The sequence below is a fragment of the Eschrichtius robustus genome, chromosome 7 (assembly GCF_028021215.1).
Source record: "Eschrichtius robustus isolate mEscRob2 chromosome 7, mEscRob2.pri, whole genome shotgun sequence".
Lineage (NCBI taxonomy): Eukaryota > Metazoa > Chordata > Mammalia > Artiodactyla > Eschrichtiidae > Eschrichtius > Eschrichtius robustus.
In genome coordinates this window covers 121148326-121155236 of record NC_090830.1, presented here as the reverse complement: position 1 = coordinate 121155236, position 6911 = coordinate 121148326, and the positions used below count along the sequence as shown (strand labels likewise).

At 40.8% G+C, this 6911-nt stretch overlaps 2 pseudogenes; both read right to left on the bottom strand.

Moving 5' to 3' along the window:
• Positions 1 to 248: 248 nt before the first annotated feature.
• On the bottom strand, positions 249 to 2514 carry LOC137767199 (cytoskeleton-associated protein 2 pseudogene; annotated as a pseudogene).
• A 2000-nt stretch (positions 2515 to 4514) lies between these two features.
• Positions 4515 to 6261, bottom strand: LOC137767198 (tigger transposable element-derived protein 1-like; annotated as a pseudogene).
• Positions 6262 to 6911: the final 650 nt, after the last annotated feature.

The window sequence follows — 6911 nt, the reverse complement described above, 5'->3', positions numbered from 1 at the left end:
GGCTACTAGAATTGGGTGACGAAGCAAGCTAACTCTGTCTTGACAAAATTTACCTGTCTTAGAGAAAAAGTCAGTCTACTGAGATCGACAAGGTAGGATTAGCTTTCCGACGCACAGAAGGCAACACCTGCTATAGAGTGGACGTTAGTTAAGTGCTGACTGCCGTCAATACTTAGGTACTTGGCAACTTCTGACCTAAGGGACATGCAAAGCGACAACAAACCAACCAACCAACTCCTTTCAGAGCTTCACTTCTCTTCTGTCTTGTCAGTCTCCGAGTACATGAGGCACAGGGCTGTGCTGGGGCAGCACACAAAAGCGTCAGTTTCACTTCCCACCTCTGTTAACTGTTCCAATGAAGACACACAAGGATAATGATCTTTTAACATATCTGGCAATTTAGAAGTCTTCTCTTGAAGAGGTCGAAAATGTCTAACTGGTGTGAGAAACTTTAGCTCTTTAAATGCAGAATTTGTTTAGTCAAACTGCATCTTCTTTTTTCACACTTTGCAAGTATGGAGTAGTAGACACATTATATTTAATTAAGCAACCCACCCTAATTCCTGTATTGGGGGTTTTAACATCACTGGTTGGAGCTTTTGTTTTGTCATCTTGCTCTTTTTTCACAACCTTGAAATACTACATTTGTAAGATGCTTATTTTCTATTTCCGGTTTTTCTGACCCCAGATTAACAGTTATATCGTCAAAGGTGGCTTCTTGGATTTGTTCCTTGGTTGCACAAGCCTCCTCAATATTTTCTCCAAATTTAACTTTTTCTTGACTCTTCATTGTCAGAATGTCAACAACTGCATGTCGCATGTCTTCAGTAGGCTGAGCTCCTGCCAGAATGGCCTTCTCATAGATTGTGATAATATTTTCAATAGGACTCGTAAGTGGTTCAATACGAGCAAGGCATATCCAATGTTTAACAAGTTTTTTGGCATCTGGAATATTTTTAATCAGGTCATTCAGTGTAACCAATTGTTCTTCTTTTGGACATCCCTCATTAATCAGGTTTAGGCATTCAGAAAATGTCTTGTTTACTTTTTCAGTAAACAATCGTTGTTCGTCTTCTTCTGCCACGGTAGTCCAGAAGGACCCAACTGGTTTTTCATTTTGTGCTTCGGGCTCAGGCTGGGTAACCACTGAGCTCGGAGGCCTTTTCATCACTCTTCCTTTGCTAGCTTTCCACTCACTCAGACGAGCCTTTCTCTCCTCCGCAGTTTCTCTACCCTGAGTCCATCTACTATCAATAGCTGCTTTCACCATGGTATGTCTGTGCTGGTCAATGCTTTTTGACTTTTGTCTCAGTTTAGTATGAGAAGACAAAGCAGGCCTGGCTACCATTTCAGATGTCATGCTTCTTGATAGTGTCTTATTTCTTTCTATGTCCTGAGAAGAACTGGTTTTGATAATAGACGAAACTGTATTTAACTGTAATAATTCTTTCTCTCGAGGTCCTTTCCAAACTGTAACACTGGCAGATGTCCTACTGATGCCTTGTTTCATGGCGTCCTGGTTATTACTGTGGTGACTTCTGATAGAAGGTCGCACAAGTTGACTGCTCTGAGATGTAATGCTCACAAATTTAGTGGCAGTCGTCATATGTGAGGCTCTATCACTTTTCACTGTTACACTGCTGGCGTCTACAGGCTGAGACTTTGTGGCTTTAGAGACAGTAGCTGAAAGTTTCTTCATTGTTGCAGAGCTCATCTTTGACTTGTAGAGGTTCTCTAAAGGAATTAATCTTAGACTGAACAATTTGGCCATGATAGGATCCAAGCACAGGTTTCTTGGACATGTTAGCACCTTGCTTTGGTTTTTCTGTAGTCATTTGTTTCTATTTACTGCTTTTAAGGTGAAATGATTGGCTTAACGTCATATGTTGACTTTGGGGGTCATCTTTAATTGGTAACAACGGCAGAGTTTGATTATTATCCTCAAAATTAGGTGTATCAATTGCTGTACTTGAATTGGTTAATTCATTAGAAGGTTCTAAAGGAATACAGTTCTCTTCCATTGTTATATTATTCTTGATCCCAGTAGGTCTACCGACATTCTCTTAAGGCAAAAATGGCTGATAAAGTTTCAGAATTTTTGCCTCTTCTTGGATCTGGCCTTCAGATGTCTTCACTCTTTTGTCTCTACCACTGGATAATATCTGATTTTCCTGTTTGTATGCAAAAAAAGTTTTTCTTTTTAACAGATGCTCCTTGAGTTTTTGTCTTCTTTGCTCTCTGAACGTGGACTGGGCCGTCTGACTCGGGGGCAACTGCAGGTCCTGGGGCACGGCTGGGGTGCTCTTCGCAGCTCCGGGCAGGGGGACGTGTCTCCAGCTCAACCGCCGCAGACCCCCTCAAGCCGGTGCGGCCACACACCCTCAAGTGAAGGTTTTGAAGGTGCCCATTTCTTTGGGATATTATCCTCCCTTTCCTCATTCATGTGGCTAAATCACCTTCACTAAGTTCCTCTGGCTGCCTATCTAGAGGCTCTGCGGTAGCGGCAGTCAGCATTCCACTGTCAGCTATTACTGCGCTATTTACATTGGATTTGGATTTTGCTCCTGGTGTTTCCACTTGTTATTTCTTTGCTGCGCCTTCCTTTGGGTTGGCCAACTTCCTCTTCTGAGTATCCATTTTTGTCAAAAGTCCCATGGGTTTATCACCAAGAGACAAGGAGGCAACATCACTCCAGGGTTTGCTGGCTGTGAGTGAACTGAATTACATGTGCAGTGACCAATCACTGCCAGCCTTTGAAAGATGTGAGTCAATTGGCCACTGACCATGGGACATATCTGTTATTGACTGATGAGCCGGTGGCAGAGTTTCTACTTTATTCAATTTCTCACAGTTCGCATGCCATGGTAACTGAAAATGGAACTGTGTCGCTGGGGGACTGGTGTTGCTGCACTGTACCACATGGTACCTGAAATCTGTGTACCACGTTTCAGAACTGCACAGAGTGAAGGCTGCCTGTGTGGTAATTCAGGACATATCCATTCACTGGCCACTCGCTGTCAGTGTTTATTTCAGCTTTATACTTCTGAGACACCCCAGGCCAGCCCTTTACTTCCAGGTGGTTGTGAAGTAGGCAAAGCACAGCATTCCATCAAATGCCCATCCTTGGATGATATACCTGGTCTCCAGCTTGAGCAAAGATGTATTTTAGCCTTGAGCCTGTGCAGTTGGCATGGACCGAAAACAGCTGTTAATTAGGGGGGTGATGTGCAGTGTAGCGCTGCTGAGAAGCAAGAATGCCATTAACAAGGTTAATAAGCCAAATGACTGCCCCCATGTCAATCAAAGATGGTAAAGGGAACAAATATGTACTCTACAGGTTTTCCTCTCTCTTCTTTGTTTCCGGTCCGTTGGTAAGCATGAAAATTCACTCTCCCTTAGTGGTTTAGCCTTCAAAATCTAATCTAATCCTATCTAATAAACCAAGTGCTAGGGGAAGGCCTGGAAGACTAGCACTGCCTTGCTGTGTGACCTTACACAGAAATCTTAACCTTTGTTTACCTGCACTATATTCCTCCCCCAGCTTTCAAATCCTCTACTTGCCACAGGTATGTTTCAGGCGCCTTTGATACCCTTCAAGGTGAACTCTACCTTAACCTCTAGTGGTTTGAAGTAGTGAGGAAAATTTGGGGCTTGCTGACTTGGAGCTCATTAAGATAACACTCTTTTCTTTTAATAAAAATAGAGAGTATATGCATCTCCTATTTTTTCTTGTATCTACTTAACTATATGCTTCCTTTTATGTGACAAAGAGAGCTATTAGGTTATGGAAAGAGCACAGATTTTGGAATCAGACATGGTTGAGTTGGAACCTAGCGTTGTACTGAGTGTACTTGAGACATTTTATGTCATCTCACTGAGAATGAATTCAGTATGTGGTGGCTTCTATCATTAACTGATGATCATAAGCTGATGTATGGGTCAAATAAGCTGATGTATGTAAAACATTTCGCATAGTAACTAGGACATTAAATGTGCTCAAAAATGCTATTTCATAACTTCTCTATTCTCCTTTCTACTTTAGCTTCTAGTAAATTCACAGACAAACCTCAGTTGTTCAGTCGTAATGATTAACCAATCCTAAATATTTGGCATAGCTAGATTTCTTCTTTATATAACTATTTCTCTTTCTTTCTTTTCTTTCTTTCTTTCTTTCTTTTTTTTTTGAGTGGTTTTGTTCTTAACTGTTTTCTTTTGGATGTGCTTTAATATTAGAAACCCCCTCAATTATCTGTGGATGTAGATGGACGTACAAAAAGAATGAATAAATTGTTGGTATAGGCATACCTCAGAGATATTGCGGGTTCAGTTCCAGCCCACCGCAATGAAGAAAATATTGTAACAAAGTTAGTCACATGAATTGTTTGGTTTCTCAGAGCATGTAAAAGTTATGTTTACACTGCACTTGTAGTCTACTAAGTGTGAAATAGCATTATGTCTAAAAAAAAAACAATGCTCACACCTTAATTAAAAAATACTTTATTGCTAAAAAAATTCTAACCATGGTCTGAGCCTTCAGCAAGTCGTAATCATTTTGCTGGTGGAGGGTCTTGCCTTGATGTTGATGGCAGCTGACCGATCAGGGTGTTGGTTTCTGAAGGTTGGGGTGGCTGCGGCAGTTTCTTAAAACAGATGACAATGAAGTTTGTCATATAAAGTGACTTTCCTTTTCCGTAGCACGCAACGCTATTTGATAGCATTTTACCAACAGTAGAACTTCTTTCAAAATTGGAGTCAATCCTCTCAAACCCTGCCACTGCTTTATCAAATAAGTTTATGTCATATTCTAAATCCTTTGTTATCATTTCAGCAATCTTCACACGTGTAAATTCTGCCTCAAGAAACCACTTTCTTTGCTCACCCATAAGAAGCAACTCCTCTTCTGTAAAATTTTATAAGATTGCAGCAATTCAGTCACATCTTCAGGCTCCACTTTTAATTCTAGTTCTCTTGCTATTTCCACCACATCTGCAGTTTCTTCCTCTGCTGAAGTCTTGAACCCCTCCAAGTCATCCATGAGGATTAGAATCAGTTTCTCCAAACTCTTGTTAGGGTTGATATTTTTGACCTCTTCCAATGAATCATGAATGCTCTAAATGGCATTCAGAATGGTGAATCTCTTCCAGAAAGTTTTCAATTGACTTTGCCCAGATCCATCAGAGGAATCACTATTTCTGGCAGCTATAGCCTTCCAAAATGTATTTCTTAAATAATAAGACTTGAAAGTCAAAATTACTCCTTGATCCATGGGCTGCAGAGTGGATGTTGTGTTAGCAGGCATGAAAACAACATTAATCTTGTTGTATATTTCATCTCCATCAGAGCTTTTGGTTAACCCAGTTGCATTGTCAATGAGCAGTAGTATTTTGAAAGGAATCTTTTTTTCTGAGCAGTAGGTCTCAACAGTGGGCTTAAAATATTCAGTAAACTATGTTGTAAACAGATGTGCTGTCAGCTAGGCTTTGTTGTTTCCTTTATAGAGCAAAGGTAGAGTAGATTTAGCATAATTCTTAAGGGCCCTAGGATTTTCGGAATGGGTTATGAGCATTGGCTTCAACTTAAAAGTCACCAGCTTCATTAGCCCCTAACAAGAGAGTCAGCCTGTTCTTTGAAGCTTTGAAGCCAGGCATTGACTTCTCTCTAGCTGCAGAAGTCCTAGACGACATCTTCTTCCAACATAAGGCTGTCTTGTCTACACTGAAAATCTGTTGTTTAGTGTTACCACCTTCATTAATGATCTCAGCTAGTTCTTTTGGGTAGCATGCTACAGCTTCTTCATCAGTATTTGTTGCTTCATCTTACACTTTCATGTTATGGAGATGGCTTCTTTCCTTAAACCTCATGAACCAACCTCTTCTGGCTTCAGACTTTTCTTCTGCAGCTTCCTCACCTCTCTCAGCCTTCATAGAATCGAAGAGAGTTAGGGCCTTGCTCTGGATTAGGCTTTGGCCCAAGGGAATGTCGCGGCTGGTTTGATCTTCTATCCAGACCACTAAAACTTTCTCCATATCAGCAATAAGGCTGTTTTGCTTTCTTATCATCCGTGTATTCACTGGAATAGCATTTTTAATTTCCTTCAAGAATTTTCTTTTGCATTAACAACTTGGCTAACTGTTTGGTGCAAGAGGCCTAGCTTTCAGCCTGTCTTGGCTTTTAAGAGGCCTTCCTCACTAAGCTTAATCACTTCTAGCTTTTGGTTTACAGTGAGAGACTCTTCCTTTCACTTGAACACTTAGAGGCCATGTAGGGTTATTAATTGGCTTTATTTCAATATTGTTGTGTCTCAGGGAATAGGGAGGCCCAAGAGGAGGGAGAGAGATGGGGGAGTGGCTGGCCTATGGAGCAGTCAGAACACACACAACATTTATGTGTTACGTTCTTATATGAGCACAGTTGGTGGCACGCCAAAACAATTACAATAGTAGTATCAAAGATCACTAACCAGAGATTGCCATACAAATATAATAATAATGAAGAAGTTTGAAATATTGTGAAAATTACCAAATGTGACATGGAGACATGAAGGGAGCAAATGCTGTTAGAAAAATGGCACTGATAGACTTGCTTGACGCAGGGTTACCACAAAGCTTCAATTTGCAAAAAAACTCAATATCTGCGAAGCACAATAAAGCAAAGGGGAATAAAACGAGGTCTGCCTGCATTGCATTTCAGCCCCAGTGATGTACAAGTCATTTTTCTCTCCTTTTCTCTGGTCTGGGAACCTGTTGTGATGTATAGTAACATTCTTCAGCTGGTGGAGAGCTTTACCTCTGAAATAATTCAGTTTGACCTACAGATATTTTGTTGCTGTTCTATAGTTGGCACAGTATCAAAGTTTGTGACCATGATGTTTTATTTGCCAGCCCCTTGTAGACAGCCTAGAACAAGAGCTG